At 35.8% G+C, this 18501-nt stretch overlaps 1 protein-coding gene across 7 annotated transcripts in view; it reads right to left on the bottom strand.

Annotated features, from left to right (window-relative positions):
- Positions 1-18135, bottom strand: part of CLEC4D (C-type lectin domain family 4 member D) — a 41078-nt gene extending 22943 nt beyond the window's left edge. For 2 of the 7 annotated variants that reach the window (XM_077871190.1, XM_077871195.1), the window contains exons 1-2: positions 18030-18135; positions 1751-1973 (exon numbers count right to left, since the gene is read on the bottom strand). The gene's annotated coding sequence lies outside the window, so the exon portion shown is untranslated. Of the gene's footprint in view, positions 1-1750; positions 1974-12566; positions 12653-18029 lie in introns of all 7 variants that reach the window. The other 5 variants (XM_077871191.1, XM_077871196.1, XM_077871192.1 and 2 more) reach the window with 4 other exon arrangements.
- Positions 18136-18501: the final 366 nt, after the last annotated feature.

The raw sequence follows: 18501 nt of genomic DNA, 5'->3' as shown, positions 1-18501 counted from the left end.
AAATATTTATTTTAAAAAATTTCTTCCAGCTGATCAATGACCATCGTTAACACTCTGACTGTGGTCTTGAAATGCTATTTTCCACTAAGAGAAAGCCGAGTTTCTCATAAGAACGGATGATTGCATGTCTGGGGGAAGGAATGTAGAGATGAACCTGGAACCATTCCAAATAGCAAGGAAGTTACCAAACAGTTCTCCACTCATGTTAAAAATATTCAGAAGTCAACCTAATGAGTCTTTCTCTGGTCAAAAGTTATTATTTGACCTTTAATATGAAGAATTCCAATGGATTGACACCCATCAAATATCTTTAAATCCATGAGTTTAAAATGTTAACATATGAACTAATTGAACTATCTTATAAGAGTTCCAGAGAACAAATTCATGAATGTTGATAGTAAGTAAATTGAAAGAATCAAGTATACATCCTGTGTTTCTTAGATGAAATGTTACAGGTACAATAGTTAAAAGGGAAAAATCTCTTACTAAAAGCATTCCAACTGATAAAGGACAAAGAAATTATACACTTACAATATCAGCATTTTGGAACCCAGTGAATTAATGGATCTAGTCATCAACAGCCACCAGTGGCCACTAGTGACTACTAACATCACAAAAAGAGAAAAAATGTGATAGAGTAATGTCGCTGCTGGGTAATGAAATTCTTACTTTTGAAAAGAAAATAAGTCACAAAATTATTCATTTTGAATAGAATTATGGCTTTTGAAAGGGTTGATAGTATAATAAAAGCTAAAGATAGAATGACATATTAAGACAAATTACCATAATTTAAGAATACCAAAGATAGAAGGAGTATTTTTTAAAATCCCAGAGAAAAAGAACAAATCTCCTACAAAGGAAGAAAAGTCTGATTTACCTCATGTTTCTCAATAGTAACATTGGATGCAAGAAGACAGTGGAATAATATTTTTAATTTATTTTTTAAAAAGTATTTGGGGATGGGACGCCTAGATGGCTCAACAGTTAAGGATCTGCCTTCAGCTCAGGGTGTGATCTCAGGGTCCCAGGATCGAGCCCAGCGTCATGTTCCTTGCTCAATGGGGAGCCTGCTTCTCTCCCTCCCTCAGCCTGCCCCTCCTCCTGCTGTGCTCTTTCTGTCAAATAAATAAATAAAATCTTTTTTAAAAAAAGTATTTGGGATGCCTGGGTGGCTCAGTGGTTGAGTGTCTGCCTTTGGCTTAAGGCGTGATCCTGGAGTCCCTGGATCGAGTCCCACATTGGGCTCCCTGCATGGAGCCTGTTTCTTCTCTGCCTATGTCTCTGCCTCTCTACGTGTGTGTGTCTCTCATGAATAAATAAAATCTTTTTAAAAAAGTATTTGGATTCTAAAATTTATATCCAGCCAAATAGTCTTTTATATACAAGAACACTATAAGAATATTCTTACCCAAATACATCTATCACTGAAAATACTCACAAAGATACCCTTAAAATATAAGTAAATGCAGCCAAAGGCTGCCAGAGATATGAGAAGGGAGAATCAAACATTTTAATAAAATTTATTGTTTTATAAAATGACCTGATTTTAGTGAAGTTTGTTGTTGTCTCAGAAAAACCTAAGACCAAAGAAATTTTTAAAGGAATATATATCTGTAACAATCTAAAAGTTTAATTACAGACAATAGCAACATGGAGCCCAGGGGGGAAAAAAAGCTAGAATGTGCTGACATTGCTTGTCTTTTTAAGGAGAAATATAAAGACATTGATAAGTATGTTAGTCATTACTTACGTTTGTCAAATATTCTAGTTTTACTATCTTCTGATCATATGAGATGATTTTACTTCTCAGTCTCTGAAGGTAAGTGGAGCCTTGTAGCTCATTTTGGCCAATGATATGTGACATATGTCACTTTCAGGTCAAATATTTAATACTGATGAGAGACCCTCCAGAGCTTTCTTTCCCCAAGAATTATTGCCATTATTCCATAGAGTGGATCTTCTATCTGTTCTGGCTGCCAAGTGAAGAGAATGATAATGTAGAATCTAGCCAGTTGAAATTGATACATGGCATGAGAAAGAAACATTTTAGTTTTGTTTTGGTATAATTGTTTTCCACAGTATAATATTCTCTATCCTGACTAACACAATGTCTAAAAAATTAATAAGAGCAATAATCACAAGCATGAATCTGAGGTTAAGAGTATCCACTACAGGCCAAAAATAGAATGTAACTTTTTAAAATAAGAAAATATTTTGGGGCACCTGGGTGGCTCCGTGGTTGAGCATCTGCCTTTGATTCCAGTCATGATGCCAGAGTTCTGGGATTGAGTCCCACATCAGGCTCCCCACAAGGAGCCTGCTTCTCCCTCTGCCTATATCTCTGCCTCTTTTTTCTGTGCCTCTCATGAGTAGATAAATAAAATCTTTTAAAAAATATATTTTGACTAACCTAATGAAGAGCAGGAAGCACTTTTTAAAAAGAAATAAAATTAAAAAAAGTACACTGGAAATATGAAATAACAATGATAATTCAGTATCAAATGATCACAATAAATAGAAATGGGTTAAACTTACTATTTTTTTAAAAACAGAAAAAAGAAAGAAACGAAAAGAAAACTTCAAGTTGGATCTAAGGCTGATGTCTACAAAAGACATGTAAAACATCAAAAAATATTGAAAGAATGAAATGAAAGAAAAAAGACAATAGAAAGAAAGATATATTCAGGCAATGTGAACTAAAGAAAGTTTGAGTATCAGTTTTAAGTTCTAATAAAATAGAACTCAATACAAAATAATATTATAAGTGATAAAGAAGTGTTACAAGTGTTAAAGTGTTATAAGCATTAAAGGAGCCATAGAAGAAGATTTAATACTAATAGTAGAAAGAGAGAGACTCAAAATATATGACAGAACAACTGACAGACGTAGAAGGAGAAATAGATAAATCAAAACTTGTAGTTGGAGACATTAGCACGTTTTTCTGAACTGGTAGACTAAGCACACTAAAACTAAGCAGAGACATCAAATATCTAACCAATCCAAGTAATAAGCTTAAATATTAACCCATTCTTATTCACACACAGCAAAGAATTCTTTTTTAACTTCTATAATTTTTTTGTAGATGTTATTTTTTAAAGCAGTTTTAGTTTCACAGTGAAAATACAGAGTTCTACATATTCCTTCCGGAAACATACATGCAACCTTCCCCATCATAAACATCCTACACTAGTGTGGTACATTTATTAAAATCAATGAGCCAACATTGCCATATAATAATCAATGTCCATAGTTTATATTAGGATTAGCTCTTTGTGTCATATACATTTAAAGGATTTTGACAAATGCATAATGATGTGTATCAATCATTAAAAGATGTATAGTTTCACTGCTCTAAAAATCTTGTGCTCCATTTATTTATCTCTCCCTCCCCTCTGAAACCATGGCAACCACTGATCTTTTTACTCTCTTCAAAGTTTTGCTTTTTTTCAGAATTTCATATAGTTGGAATCATATAGTATATTGTCTTTTAGGATTGGCTTCTTCCACTTAGTAATATGACTTCAAGTTTTCTCCATCTCCTCTCATAACTTGATAGCTCATATCTTTTTAGCTCTAAATAATATTCCATTCACTGGCTGTACCATAGTTTATTTATCCATCTGCATATTGAAAGGGCATCTTGACTACTTCCAGGCTTTGGTGAGTATGAACAAAACTGCTATCAACATTTGTGTGTAGGTTTTTGTATTCACAGAAGTTTTCAACTTATTTCAGTAAATAACTTGGAATGTAGTTACTGGATTATGTTTAACTTTATAAGAGAATTCCAAACTATCTTTGAAAGTACCCAGTAACAGGGTCACCTGGGTGGTTCAGTGGTTGAGCATCTGCCTTTGGCTCAGGGCATGATCCCAGAGTCCTGGGATCAAGTCCCACATCAGGCTCCCTACAGGGAGCCTGCTTCTCCCTCTGCCTATGTGTCTGCCTCTCTTTCTGTATTTCTTAGGAATAAATAAATTAAATCTTTTATAAAAGAAAGAAAGTGGGATCCCTGGGTGGCGCAGCGGTTTAGCGCCTGCCTTTGGCCCAAGGCGCGATCCTGGAGACCCGGGATCTAATCCCACGTCGGGCTCCCGGTGCATGGAGCCTGCTTCTCCCTCTGCCTATGTCTCTGCCTGTCTCTCTCTCTCTCTCTCTCTGTGACTATCATAAAAAAAAAAAAAGAAATGAAAGTATCCAGTAATAAACCTTTGTATATATAGTCAGATGATTATTAGTAAGGGTGCCAAAACCATTCAATGGGGGGGGGGGGTTCAATTTTCAACAAATGATGTTGGGAAACTGGATATCCACATGCAAAAGAATGAGGTTGGACCCCTACCTTACACTGTACACAAAAATTACTCAAAAGTAATGAAAGACCAAAACATAAGAACTAAAACCATAAAACTCTTAGAATAAAATGAGGAAAGCTTTATGACATTGTATTTGGCAATGGTTTTTTTGGATATGACACTGAAAACACAAGCAACAAAAATACATAAATTTAAGACTATTGTACATTAAAAGACATAATCAACACAGTGAAAAGACAACCCATGTAATGGGAGAAAATATTTCAAGTCATATATCTGATAAGGGGATTAATAGTATAAAATACTTCCTTCAATTCAATAACAGAAAACAACCCAATTAAGGGATCCCTGGGTGGCGCAGCGGTTTGGCGCCTGCCTTTGGCTCAGGGCGTGATCCTGGAGACCCGGGATCGAATCCCACATCGGGCTCCTGGTGCATGGAGCCTGCTTCTCCCTCTGCCTGTGTCTCTGCCTCTCTCTCTCTCTCTGTGACTATCATAAATAAATAAAAATTTTAAAAAAAAAAGGGTCATGTCCCCATTTAAAAAAAAAAAAGAAAGAAAGAAAACAACCCAATTAAAAAATAGTGGATGTGGATAGACATTCCTCCCAAAAGGATATACAAAGGATAAAGAAGCACTTGGAAAGCTATTCAACATCACTAATCATTAGGAAAATGCAAGTCAAAACCACAGCGAGGGGTACCTGGGTGGCTTAGTCTGTTAAGTACCTGCATTCAGCTCAGGTCATGATCCTAGAGTACCAGGATCAAGCCTAGCATCAGGCTCCTTACTTAGCAGAGAGCCTGCTTCTCCCTCTGTCCCTTGTGCTCACTCACTCTCTCAAATAATAAATAAAATATTTTGAAAAACAGAAGCAAAAACCACAATGTAAAGTATCACTTTACACCCATTAGGACAGCTACTACCAAAAAAGAAAAGAAAAGAATATGTGTTGACAAGGATGTGGAACCTTTGTGAACTACTGGTGGGAATGTGGAAAATACATGGCAGCTTCTCAAAATATTAAAAATTGAATGACTGAATTATGCACTTATTTGACTTGTGAGCATATACTCAAAAGAATTAAAAGTAGGTCTCTAAGAGATACTGGTACACCCATGTTCGTAACATCATTATTCACAATAATCAAAAGGCAAAAACAACCCAAATGTTCATCAGTGTATGAATGAATAAACAAATTGTATATGCATACACTAGAATATTATTTAGACTTTAAAAAGAAGAAAATTCTATTAGGGCATCTAGGTGATTCAGTTGGTTAAGCATCTGACTCCTGGTTTCAGCTCAGGTCATGATTTCAGAATCCTGAGATCAAGCCCTGGTTTGGGCTCCATGCTCAGCAGAGAGTCTGCTTGAGATTTTCCTCCCTCTCCTTCTACCCCTCACCCACTCATGCTTGCTCTCTCTCTCTCTCTCTCAAATAAATAAATATGGGCTCCTGAGTGGCTCAGCTGGTTAAGGGTCTAACTCTTGATTTCAGCTCAGGTCATGATCTTAGTGTCATAAGATTGAGCCCATGTCCAGCTCCGCACTCAGGGTGGAGTCTGCTCAAGATTCTCTCTCTCTCCCTCTGCTCCTCTTCCTGCTCTCTCTCTCTCTCTCTCTCTCTCTCTCTCCTTCTTTCAAAGTAAAAAAACCTTTTAATTAAATTAAATTAATAAATAAAACTAAAGAAAGAAGAAAATTCTGACACATACTACAACATGGATGAAACTTGAGGCCATTATTCTAAGTGAAAATAAGCCAGTCACAAAAAGACAAATACTGTCTGATTCAATTTATGTGAGATACCTAAAGTAGTGAAATTTATATAGACAAAAAGTAGAATAGTGGCTCCCAGAGGTTGGAGGATGGGAGGAAGGGGAAGTTATTGTTTGATGAGTATAAACTTTTAATTTTGGAAGATAAAAAGCTCTGGAGATTTATAGTGATAGTGCAAAAAAAAAATGTAAATGTATCTAACACCACTGAACAGTACACTTAAAAATGGTTAAGATGAGGGGTGCCTGGATGGTACAGTTAGTTAAGTGTCTGAGTCTTGGTTTCCACTGAGGTCATTGATGTCAGGGTCCTAGGATCAAGCCCTGTGTTGAGCTCCATGCTCAGTGTAGAGTCTGATTGAGATTCTTTCTCCCTCTCCCTCTGCCTCTCCCACTTGTACACTCTGTCTAAAATAAATAAATAAACCTTTTCTTTAAGTGGTTAAGGTGAGTACATTTTATGATATGTGTATTTTGCCACAATTAAAATTTGTGGGGTTTTTTAAAGACTTATTTATTTATTATTTTAGAGAGAAAAAAGAGTAGGCAAGTAGGTGGGGGGCATAGGGAGAGGGAGGGAGAGAATCTCAAGTTGACTTCCCTCTGAGCACAGAGTCTGACTGGGGATTGATCTCATGACCCTGAGATCATGACCTGAGCTGAAATCAAGAGTCAGATGCTCAACCAACTGAGCCACCCAGGTGCCCTGCAATTTAAGAAAAAAAAAATCTAAATTACAATACATCTCAAAATTTATCCAAGGAAGTTAAAATGCACTTAAAGGAAAATTTATAAAATACTTAAGGTGATCATTAAGAGAAATTTATAATATAATGATTGAGAAAACAATTTGACACCAAACAACACTAACTGGACATCTTTGACTCTAATTAGCTTTACCCTGGATAATTTAAATATATTCATCAAAAATTCATTCATTCATTCATCAAGAAACTCAACTGAGTAAAACATTCTTTTTAACAAGTTGAAAAAATGAAGGAAGGAGGGTAAGAGAGAGGGAAGAAGGGAAAGAGAAAAGAAAGAAAAGAGGGAAAGAAGGAAGTTGGGAAGGAAGGAAATAAGGAGGGAGGCAGGGAAAAGGAAAGAAAAATACTAAAGATAAGGAGAGAAGTCCATACAATAGAAAATAAAAGTGGAGAAATTAGCGAAACTAAAAGGTTATTTATCCAAAAGGTTAATAAGATAGCAGAATTTCAGTAAGACTTATCAAGAAAGTAAAAAATTAAATTAAAATGGAATAAACAGGAAAAAAATAACTATTGATAGAGATTTCAAAATAATTGAATCTCTTTGGAGTAACAATTTGCTAAAGCCTTTTTTAAATAGATGAAATGGAAAAAATTCTAGGCAAATATAGGATGTTAAACTTGAGGCAAATATAAACAGAAAACTTGAATGGATAGATATGGACGTGCCCTACCAAATACTATGAATATGACAAAGCTGTAGGAAAACAACAACAGTATTTTATTGGCACAGAAAAATAGGGCAGCCTGGGTGGCTCAGTGGTTTAGTGCCGCCTTCAGCCCAGGGTGTGATCCTGGAGACCCGGGATCAAGTCCCACTCAGGCTCCCTGTATGGAGCCTGCTTCTCCCTCTGCCTGTGTCTCTGCCTCTGTGTGTGTGTGTGTGTGTGTGTGTGTGTGTGTGTGTGTGTGTATCTCATGAATAGATAAATAAAATTTTTAAACAAAAGAAAAATAGATGAATGGAACAGAATGGAAAAGGCTTTGAGTTACGTATATGAGAATCAATATATGATAAATGAGCCACCACATATCAATGGAAAGAACACAAGTTTTATTATAGACTATTGAGATACTTAGTTATCTAACCAAGTAATAAAGTCAAGTTCTCAAGATTAGATATAAATCATTACCTCTCCACAGGCCTGGAATCAGAAACCATGAAGACAAATTGCAGATAGGGAAATTGAAAAGACAATCATAGAGAGTTTCTAAAATATAAGAGGGAATTTTAAAAGATATGTATATTTAAGAGATAGGAGATGTTGCACATGCCCTAAAGAAATAAGTATGGGAAACATATGAAGCCAAATATCAAAGGCAATGGTTCCCAGACTTGCCTTCAAATTGGTAATAAGTGAGGAGCTTTAAAACAAAACCAATACTTGGGTACCACTCCCACAGATTCTGATTTAATTGGTCTGGGATGAGTATTGGACTTCAGAATTTAAAAAATATCATCAGGGGCAAGCTAAATTTGAGACCCACAACTCCAAGGTAAAAAGTGTGGAAGGACAATTTATGCTAATGGAGTACCAGGAAAGACAACAATGAGTGGGTGCTTAGAGGAAGGCAGCACTCATGACTCATTGGAAAAAACTCATCTGGTAGAACCCCACTTTCATGAAAGTGAAGTGAATACAGTTGTTATTTGAAAAAAATTCTATTGGACAAATGATGTATTTTTTCTATATATAAATCTTACATAGAGGAAGAAAGAATGAAGGGGAAAACACTTAATAGATATCAAACAAAAATATCCTAAGAAAATATGATCATTATGAGAGAACTGGAAGACTTTTTTTTTTTGAAGACTTTCTTTAGAAACATGGAAATTCTAGAGATTAAAAAGATGAAATATCTGAAATAAAATTTTCATTGGATAGAATTAATACCATATTAGACAATGAAGAATAGATGAGTTAATTTGAAGACACAGCAATAGAGCTTATCCAAAATGTTTTCACAGAGAGAAAAAAGACTAAAATAAATGAACATATCAGAGACTTGTGGAGTAATATCAAAAAGTCTGATACACATATTTGGAGTCCCACAAAAGGGGCCAGGAAAGCTATTTGACTAAAAATATAACTGAAATTTTTCCAAATTAGATTAAAACTATAAACATACAGATGCGAAAAGCTTAATGAACCCAAGCAGTATGAACATGAACACACACACACACACACACACACACACAGATATACACACACAATCAAGGTATATCATAATCAAATTGCTTTTAAGAAAAAAAAAAGCACTATGGTCAACTAATATTCGACAAAACAGAAAAGACTATCCACTGGAGAAAGGACAGCCTCTTCAATAAATGGAGCTGGGAAAATTGGACAGCCATATGCAGAAGAATGAAACTAGACCATTCTCTTACACCATACACAAATATAAACTGAAAATGGGTGAAAGATCTAAATGTAAGACAAGAATCCATCAAAATCCTAGAGGAGAACACAGGCAACACCCTTTTTGAACTTGGCCACAGCAACTTCTTGCAAGATACATCTATGAAGGCAAGGGAAACAAAAGCAAAAATGAACTCTTGGGACTTAAGATAAGAAGCCTCTGCACAGCAAAAGAAACAGTCAACAAAACTAAAAGACAACCTACAGAATGGGATAAGATATTTGCAAATGACCTATCAGATAAAGGGCTAGTATCTAAGATCTATAAAGAACTTATTAAATTCAGCAGGAAAGAAACAAACAATCCAATCATGAAATGGGCAAAAGACATGAACAGAAATTTCACCAAAGAAGACATAGACATGGCCAACAAACACATGAGAAAATGCTCTGCATCACTTGCCATCAGGGAAACACAAATCAAAACCACAATGAGATACCACCTCACACCAGTGAGAATGGGGAAAATTAACAAGACAGGAAACAACAAATGTTGGAGAGGATGTGGAGAAAGCGGAACCCTCTTGCACTGTTGGTGGGAATGTGAACGGTTACAGCCACTCTGGAAAAGAGAGTGGAGGTTCCTCAAGGAGTTAAAAATAGAACTGCCCTATGACCCAGCAATTGCACTGCTGGGGATTTACCCCAAAGATACAGATGCAATGAAACGGCAGGACACCTGCACCCCGATGTTTATAGCAGCAAATTCCACAAGAGCCAAACTGTGGAAGAAGCCTCAGTGCCCATCGAAAGATGAATGGATAAAGAAGCTGTGGCCTAGGTTGTCTTTTAGTTTTTGATGGATTCTTGTCTCACATTTAGATCTTTCACCCATTTTCAGTTTATATTTGTGTATGCTGTAAAAGAATGGTCTAGTTTCATTCTTCTGCACGTGGCTGTCCAATTTTCCCAGCACCATTTATTGAAGAGCCTGTCCTTTCTCCAGTGGATAGTCTTTCCTGCTTTGTCGAATATTAGTTGACCATAGAGTTGAGGACCCATTTCTGGATTCTCTATTCTGTTCCATTGATCTATGTGTCTGTTTTTGTGCAGTACCACACTGTCTTGATGATCACAGCTTTGTAGTACAACCTAATATCTGGCAACATCTCCAAAGAAACAAGAGCTTTAAATGATACACTGGACCAGATGGATTTCACAGATATTTACACTACTTAACAAAAACACAACTGAATACACATTCTTCTCAAGTGCACATGGAACTTTCTCCAGAATAGACCACATACTGGGTCACAAATCAGGTCTTAACTGATACCAAAAGATTGGGATCATCCCCTGCATATTTTCAGACCATAATGCTTTGAAACTAGAACTAAATCACAAGAAGATATTTGGAAGAAATTCAAACATGTGGAGGTTAAAGACCATCCTGCTAAAAGATAAAAGGGTCAACCAGGAAATTAGAGAAGAATTAAAAAGATTCATGGAAACTAATGAGAATGAAGATATAACCGTTCAAAATCTTTGGGATACAGCAAAAGCAGTCCTGAGGGGGAAATACATCACAATACAAGCATCCCTCAAAAAAGTGGAAAGAACTCAAATACAAAAACTAACCTTGCACCTAAAAGAGCCGGAGAAAGAAAAGCCAATAAAACCTACACCCAGCAGAAGAAGAGAGTTAGTAAAGATTCAAGCAGAACTCAATAAAATAGAGACCAGAAGAACTGTGGAACAGATCAACAAAACCAGGAGTTGGTTCTTTGAAAGAATTAATAAGATAGATAAACCATTAGCCAGCTTTATTAAAAACAAAAAGGACTCTAATTAATAAAATCATGAATGAAAAAGGAGAGATCACCACCAATACCAAGGAAATACAATTTTTAAAACTTATTATGAGCAGCCATACGCCAATAAATTAGGCAATCTAGAAGAAATGGACGCATTTCTGGAAAGCCACAAACTACCAAAACTGGAACAGGAAGAAATAGAAAACCTTAACAGGCCAATAACCAGGGAGGAAATTGAAGCAGTCATCAAAAACCTCCCAAGACACAAAAGTCCAGGGCCAGATGGCTTCCCAGGGGAATTCTATCAAACGTCTAAAGAACAATACCTAATTCTACTAAAGCTGTTCCAAACTCATTCTATGAGGCCAGCATCACCTTAATTCCAAAACCAGACAAAGACCCACCGAAAAGGAGAATTATAGACCAATATCCCTGATGAACATGGATGCAAAAATTCTCAACAAGATACTAGCCAATAGGATCCAACAGTACATTAAGATTATTCACCATGACCAAGTGGGATTTATCCCCGGGATGCAAGGCTGGTTCACACTCGTAAAGCAATCAATGTGATAGATCACATCAACAAGAGAAAAACCAAGAACCCTATGATCCTCTCAATAGATGCAGAGAAAGCATTTGACAAAATACAGCATCCATTCCTGATCAAAACTCTTCAGAATGTAGGGATAGAAGGAACATTCCCCAGCATCTTAAAAGGCATCTATGAAAAGCCCACAGCAAATATCATTCTCAATTGGGAAACACTGGGAGTCTTTCCCTTAAGATCAGGAACACGACAGGGATGTCCACTCTCACCACTGCTATTCAACATAGTACTGGAAGTCCTAGCCTCAGCAATCAGGCAACAAAAAGAAATAAAAGGCATTCAAATTGGCAAAGAAGTCAAACTCTCCCTCTTTGCAGATGACATGACACTGTATATAGAACACCCAAAAGATTCCACCCCAAAGTTGCTAGAATTCATACAGCAATTTGGCAGTGTGGCAGGATGCAAAATCAATGCCCAGAAGTCAGTGGCATTTCTATACACTAACAATGAGCCTGAAGAAAGAGAAATTAAGGAGTCAATCCCATTTACAATTGCACCCAAAAGCATAAGATACCTAGGAATAAACCTAACTAAAGAGGTAAAGGATCTATACCCTAAAAACTACAGAACACTTCTGAAAGAAATTGAGGAAGACACAAAGAGATGGAAAAATATTCCATGTCATGGATTGGAAGAATTGATATTGTGAAAATGTCAATGCTACCCAGGGCAATTTACACATTTAATGCAATTCCTATCAAAATATCATGGACTTTCTTCAGAGAGTTGGAACAAATCATCTTAAGATTTGTGTGGAATCAGAAAAGACCTCAAATAGCCAGGGGAATATTAAAAAAGAAAACCATATCTGGGGGCATCACAATGCCAGATTTCAGGTTGTAATATAAATAGTTACCCTGCTTCTAAAGAATATAATCTGTGGTAGGAGGTGGGATTTGGGATAGGATGTTACCTTCGGAATTAATATACTTGGTTTTGTTTCTGGCTCATTCTGATCTTAAGGAAGTAATTTAATCTCCCCAGTAGTATATTCTTCATCTATTAAAAATAGAAATCATAATAAGGTCTCCAAATAGAACACAAGATTGTGTGACAAATAAGACAATGTACACTTAAAAATTTTTTAAGCAAAAATAAATAGTATTGTTATATTATTACCCTACCAGAATTGAACATAGATATTTAAATTTGTATTAACTGGAGAAAAATTTAATCGAAGTGTCTATATGTGTTTAGAGGCAGCAAAATGTAATGGCTAAGAGCACTACCCTCTTTGGAGTTAGATAGACATGGAGTTGAACATAGTTCATCTTATTAGGTTTTGACATTGGGAAAGTTATTCAATTTTTAACCAGTACAATGAGTTCTGAAAAATAAGTTTCATGAAGTGATATAATACATGCACTTAGTAGAGCTTAATAACTGTTATCATTATTATAATTGCTAACATTAGTATTAATTGTCACTACTAATAAAATTTCCCTAAACTGAGCCACTTACATTGGCCAAGAAAACAAGCCAAAATACCAACAAGTTTCCAAGAGGGAGGGATTCCTAACCCACCCATCTCAGATAGTATTATTTTATCCTTTTTCTTTTCTTTTTTTTTTTAAAGAATTCTACCAGACATTTTTTTTTTTTATGATAGTCACACACAGAGAGAGAGAGAGAGAGAGAGAGAGAGAGAGAGAGAGAGAGAGGCAGAGACCTAGGCAGAGGGCTCATGCACTGGGAGCCCGACGTGGGATTCGATGCCGGGTCTCCAGGATCGTGCCCTGGGCCAAAGGCAGGCGCTAAACCGCTGCGCGACCCAGGGATCCCCTCTTTTCTTTTTTTAAATCAAGAGACAGAACTCTTTTTATATTACACATCAGTTTTTGCACTTTTAATCACTTTTTAATTTTATAATTTTGGATGTGTTTCATCTCATTTATGATTATTTAACAGTGAAATTGCATTTGCGTTATCAAATTTTAAATTTCCCTATTCTAAGTAGTATTTCTCTAAGAAGTAGGAAATTACTTGTAAAAGTCAAACATAAAGGAATGCTTATTAGATTTTAATGGTAGTGATTAATTTCTTTTAAAAAATTGTTAGTCTAATTTTTCCATTTGGACCTTTATATTACCTTTTTGATCAGTCTAGATCGTTTTCCCATAAATAATTTTACTGAGGTAAAGTGCAATTAATTTAGAATTAAATTTTAATTGAACCTGTAAGCTTAAGGAGAATTTTCTGTATAATATCCTGAGATTCTCTAATATAAAGCCAATATTCCAGGGGAGGAGGACTACTCCTCAGACAAGTTTAATTATATAACACATAGGAAAGTTTCCTATGCTTAGGAAACTTTCCTATGCTTTCCTATGAAACAATGTGAATATAGTTGACACTACTGATATGTACATTTAAAAACTGTTCAGTGGTGCCTGGTGGCTCAGTTGGTTAAAAGTGCCCAAGTCTTGATTTCAGCTCAGCTCTTGATCTCAGGGTTGCGAATTCAAGCCCCTCTTTGGGGTCCACGCCCAACAAACAGACAAAAAACAGTTCAGATTGTAAATACTGTATTTTCTTCCACAACAACAAAAAAATTAATGAAAAATAAAGAAAAGTAGCTGCTCTGCTTCTGTGATCACCACCAAATAAACGAGCACCCATTGCAACACGGTTCTGCTCATTCTTTGACCAAAAATTCTGTTCAGTAGAAATTAAGTAGCAGCTGGAACCAAAGGATTTCCAAGTACTTGGGCAACATGCCCAGGTATTTCCTGTGTTTCATGAAAGAGAAGATGAATGCAAGATGGCATAAATAAGATTAAAGTATATATTATACACAAAATTCCAAGAATCTGCATTTGTTTTCTAGAGATGGGTTTCTCATTTCATGTGTTTCCTGTTTCCCTGGATTATATAATTTGCTTTTAAATATTCTTTAGCATTAAGACTTCAATATTTACTAGGGTTTACCTGCATAATTTCTCTGGATTTTTTGCTCAAATTTTTTTTCCCAGCTCTTCAAGTCCTTTATACATTAGAAGCATCAAGTTCTAACTAACTCAAGTGATTAATTTTAGCATATATATATATATAGCATATATATATATATATATATGCCTAAATAAGAAGTCATTTAGATTTGTTGAGGTTTGAGTGTTTTTAAAGCTATTATATTATATTTGGTCTTCTTGGGCTTTATTTTTCAATCCACATTGCTAAGATTCATCTATGTTGTTGTACGTAGGTCTATTTTATTTATTTTTTATTTTGTTATATCCTTATATATTAGTGATGAGAAACAATGTATAGACTTTTTATCCTTCTTAACATCATGAATTGAATAAAATATATAAACCATATCTATTTCATTTTAATATTAGCCACTTTTTAAAAATCTATCTCAATTATGTACTCTGTTCATTATTAAAGATCACTTTTCATAAAACTCAACACATGTATTAACGTATTATTTTAATTTAAAAAGTTGAATTTGATAAACTGGGTTGTGGGGATAGTCTGTCAAATTATATACTGCAAACATTTTTCATATGATGACCATGAAATCTCCAGCTCTGAGATTGACAAAAATATTGAAAGCTGTGATGAACAGAAGCACTTGTCAAAAAAAAAAAAAAAGAAGCACTTGTCAAAAAGGTACACTCACATTAATAATATTTTATTTTCCCAATTGTTCTGAGAATAATGGCTGATCAAGGTACTTTGTAAGCATTAAAAAACAAAGGTAATTAACAGTTAAATAACTTACTAAAACCTTGCTTTAGTGTACCTCCTCGAAATTGAGAAAACAAATGACTACTGACTAGGAAATAACAAACCCTTTACAAACTATTCTATTTATTATTCTTTACCTTCAATAACATTGAAGAATAATCTAACTAAATTCGCTGTTAATACACCATTACAAATAATTTTTGATGACAGAATACTCTATGATTTTTAGCAAATAACTGAAAAAGTTCAAAAACTGGAGATAGTCTAATAAATCGCCTTCTATTCCTATCTACTTATCTTTATAAGTAAGATTTATCAATATGCATCACTAAAAAGTAGGAATAGAATTGATGTTGAATTCTCTCTCAATGTAGTAATATTTGAATACACTGGATTAAGAGAGGAGTTTCTGGGATGCCTGGGTGGCTCAGTGGTTGAGCATCTGCCTTGGGCTCAGGGCGTGACCTCGGGGTCCCGGGATCGAGTCCCACATTGGGCTCCCTGCATGGAGCCTGCTTCTCCCTCTGCCTATGTCTCTGCCTCTCTCTCTGTGTCTCTCATGAATAAATAAAATCTTTTGAGGGATCCCCGGGTGGCTCAGCGGTTTAGTGCCTGCCTTCGGCTCAGGGCGTGATCCTGGAGTCCCAGGATCGAGTCCCACATCGGGCTCCCTGCATGGAGCCTGCTTCTCTCTCTCTCTCTCTCTCTCTCATGAATAAGTAAATAAAATCTTAATAAATAAATAAATAAATAAATAAATAAATAAATAAATAAAAATAAAATCTTTTGAAAGAAAAAAGAAAGAGAGATGAGTTTCTAACAGTTTTACTTTGTTGGTGATGATTTATCAAAATTTATAATAAAGATATATTTTGAATATTCTATCCTCATAATAATTTTGATGATAAGTCAATCCAGAAGAAATTTTATAACATGTAAAGTCCAATGTTCCTTAGGAAATAAAAGTATCAAATATATACTTATATTACATATTTTAGAAAATTGGGGAAGTATGATATAAATATTAGTTGAAGGGGAAAAGAATAAAACATACAACGGTTAAGGAATACATGTTCATTTTTTTATGAATGATCGTAGTAGGGGTAACACTTCTGTAATAGTAATTAATCACTAGTAGATAGGTTTTAAAAAGAGATGTAAGAGTTCTTTAAATGTCAATATTTATAATATTTTAGAACTTAAAGACTTTCTTTTTTAAAAAAGATTTTATTTATTTATTAGAGAGAGAGAGCAAGAGTGAGAGAGCACAAGCAGGGGGAGCAGCAGAGGGAGAGGGAGAATTTAATCAATACCCATCTCATTCATTTCAGAGCATTCCAAAAGCAAAAGCTAAAGCTCCACCTGCTGCTTGCAAGAAGGCATTCTTTAAAACTAGTTGCAAGTATGTCTCCAGAGGACAGGAGGAAGACTATCCTGATAGAGTTTCATTCTGGCTCTTCAGAAGGGCCAGCTCCATAATCATTTGACAAAAGAACCCCAATGTGACAAGAGAACCAGACGTCAGGGAGAGTAAAGAAAATTATCCCTCACCTCATACACAAATAGCAAAAAAGAGAAAATTGCCACATCTCACAGAAATAAAACCTCTGTCTTCTTTTAACCCCTCATAGGTTTCTCCATAGAGCAGAGGATCAGATTATTTAGTTCTTAAAGTAGCAAGAGTCTGAAATCTATTTGGATTTTTTTTCTTGGCAGGAGTAAGGCCATAAAGACTACTACCAACATGCACTTTGCCTCTCTTTGGCTTTTTTCAGTAGACGTAGTGTGAGGCAGACAATGATTCTGAAATGTCCTAATTCTTCACAAGTGAAGTTACCAGGACTATATTTTAGAGTGAGGGCAGTTTCATCCTGAGCCATGTCCCAAGATCCAAACTGACCAGTAATAAAGCTAATACTTGGAATGGAGAAGGCTATTATTGAGAACCTTAGATATCAAAAAGAAGATTTTATCCATTTAATAAGGGTGAGGATAATGTGAAGCAAGAACTGTTATGAGGGGCACCTGGGTGGCTCAGTGGTTGAGTGCCTGCCTTTGGCTCAGGTCATGATCCAGGGGTCCTGGGATCAAGTCCCACATCAGGCTCCCCACGGCGAGCCTGTTTTTCCCTCTGCTTATGTATGTCTCTGCCTCTCTCTGTGTCTCTTATGAATAAATAAATAAAATCTTAAAAAAAAAAAAAAAAGAACTGTTATGAAGTGTGCCTGGGTGGCTCAGTTGGCTAAGCATCTGCCTTCCGCTCAGGTCATGATCCCAGGGTCCTGGGACCAACTCTACCCATGTTGGGCTCCCTGCTCAGGGCGGGGAGCCTGCTTCTCCTTCTCCCTCTGCCCCTCTCCACCAGTCATGCCCTCTCTCTCTCTGTCTCAAATAAATAAATAAAATCTTAAAGCAAAAAGAAATTAGGAACTATTATGAATAACTTCTAGTGTTGGCTTGAGTAAATTACATAGTGTATGTTGGTAGCATTATTGAGATTAAGAAGTGAGGAGGAAAAATTGTTTTGAGGGTGAATGCAGAGCCCGATATGAACATGTAAGTGTGGAGATATCTTAAAGCAGAGGCTTTATTAAAAAAAAAAAAAAAAGAATAAACCAATATTGAGATCAACCCTGACCTCTCTCTGAGAACAGGGAAAGTCTGGTTAGACATCGCAACACCTTACCTGCTATGCTTGTCCCTTCACTGAAGCAGGTTAAATGTGAATGTTATGTTTGTAGTTCAAACAGCCTCTTGCCAGTTTTGCCATATGTAAAATGGTAAGTCACTGTGAAGGAAGAAGGATTAGTATTCATCATTTTCTTTTTTTTACCGTACAGCCTCATCCTTTATATATCTGTGCCAAGCTGACTTGCTTCCAACCACTACCATCCTCTCTCTAGGCAAGCTCTATAAAGACCATACTGAAATACTACCTGTTTGTATTCATCTATCTTGTTTGTTTATATGCCCACACACTTATTTTTGGTTCTTCCCCCACTGAAATTTAAGTTCCATATTCCAGGGCAGAGATTTTTATGTTTTCCACATCAATCAACTTCAAACACCTAAACAGTGATAGTCACAAAGTAACCAATAGCTATTTGTTAACTCTATTTGAAACATCACTAGCTCACGTGCGGCCCTGCATGATCTGT

This window comes from Canis aureus, chromosome 25, assembly GCF_053574225.1.
Source record: "Canis aureus isolate CA01 chromosome 25, VMU_Caureus_v.1.0, whole genome shotgun sequence".
Classification (NCBI taxonomy): domain Eukaryota; kingdom Metazoa; phylum Chordata; class Mammalia; order Carnivora; family Canidae; genus Canis; species Canis aureus.
The sequence above is the reverse complement of the archived record's forward strand: the minus strand, read 5'-3'. Positions and strand labels throughout refer to the sequence as shown.